A 1,584-nucleotide genomic window follows, 5' to 3' on the forward strand; every position below is an offset into this window, starting at 1 on the left:
TACACCAGTCATTGGGTATGACGCCTTCGTGTATCACCTGGTTAACTATACAGGTGACTAGGCTATAGCCGACACTACCAGATATTTTGAGCATCTCTGCAGTAATTCCTGATGGGCTGGGGGCTTTCCCTGTCTTCATGCTCTTAATTGCTTTATCTACCATGGTACTGTCAATTCGGATAGCTGGTCCCTCTGTTGGGTCAACATTCGGCAGACTCTCTTTCTCCCACTCATTGTCTTTATTGAGCAATCTTTCGTAGTGGCGTCTCCAAACCTCTTTCCTTATCTGCTTCCCTTCTAGCAGTCTGATACAATTCCCTGCTACCTCTGTTCTTCCAGTCCTTCCAAGCCTGTTTTTTTTTTGTCTAATAGCCCTGTCAATCACATTGTTCCACCACCACGTAACTTTGGGTCGAGAGAGGCCTTTACACAAGCCACAGATCTGGTCGGTGGCTCTCAGCAGGTTGTCCCATAGAAACCTCCAGTTGTCTTCCACGTTGTATGATGCTATATCCCCTTCTTTTTCGTTAAATGCTTCAAGTAGCATGTCTCTAAATCTATGTCCATATGCAGGATCTTTAAGCTTCCAAACCCTTCTCCTCCAAGCTGGTCTAATTCTGGGCATCCTTTTTGCCTTGATCCCGAAGTCGCTAACTACTAACCTGTGTTGAGGGGTACATTCTTTGCCAGGGAAAGTTTTGGCATTTATAAGCCGCCCTCTTTCCCTATTTCTGGTGAGGATGTAGTCGATTTGGCTAGAGTGTCTGCCAGAACGGTAGGTGACTAGGTGACAGGTAGTTTGCATCACAGAACTCCAGCAGTCTGGTTCCCTCCTTGTTGCGGGAACCGAAGCCTCCATGTATGCCATGGAAGCCGCCAGCACGACGTCCGACATGACCATTGAAATCACCAGCCACGAAGAGAAGGTCTCTGTCTTTTGTCAATGAGGTAGTTTGCAGGAGGGTGTTGTAGAATTGGTCTTTCTGCCCATCCGATAGCTCTGGTTGAGGGGCATAGGCCGAGATGACGGTAGCTAACCTATGATAAGGCACTAGTCTAATCTTAAGTACTCCGTCACATATTCTGACTACCTCGATTACCTTATCAACCCATTTCTCTGCAAGAAGTATTCCCACACCCCCGACCCCGTCAGCGTTCCCTGCATATATTTATATATGTACATATATATATATACATATATACATCATCATCATCATCGTTTAACGTCCGCTTTCCATGCTAGCATGGGTTGGACGATTTGACTGAGGACTGGTGAACCAGATGGCTACACCAGGTTCCAATCTAATTTGGCAGAGTTTCTACAGCTGGATGCCCTTCCTAACGCCAACCACTCCGAGAGTGTAGTAGGTGCTTAAAGGCCAGTCAGGCGGTACTGGCAATGGCCATGCTCAAACTGGTGTATTTTACGTGCCACTTGCACAGGAGCCAGTCCAGAGGTACAGGCAACGATCTCGCTCGAATGACTTTTCACATGCCAGGAATGCGAAATTGCGGTACAAGTGCCAGTAAGGCGATGCTGGTAACGATCATGCTCGAACGGTGGTGCCATCACGATTTCGCTTT

At 47.3% G+C, this 1,584-nt stretch overlaps 1 protein-coding gene across 1 annotated transcript in view; it reads left to right on the forward strand.

Annotated features, from left to right (window-relative positions):
- LOC106870395 (golgin subfamily A member 2) overlaps nt 1-1,584 on the forward strand; it is a 72,185-nt gene that overhangs the window by 50,602 nt on the left and 19,999 nt on the right. The window lies entirely within an intron of this gene.

The sequence above is a fragment of the Octopus bimaculoides genome, chromosome 2 (genome assembly GCF_001194135.2).
Source record: "Octopus bimaculoides isolate UCB-OBI-ISO-001 chromosome 2, ASM119413v2, whole genome shotgun sequence".
NCBI classification, from domain to species: domain Eukaryota; kingdom Metazoa; phylum Mollusca; class Cephalopoda; order Octopoda; family Octopodidae; genus Octopus; species Octopus bimaculoides.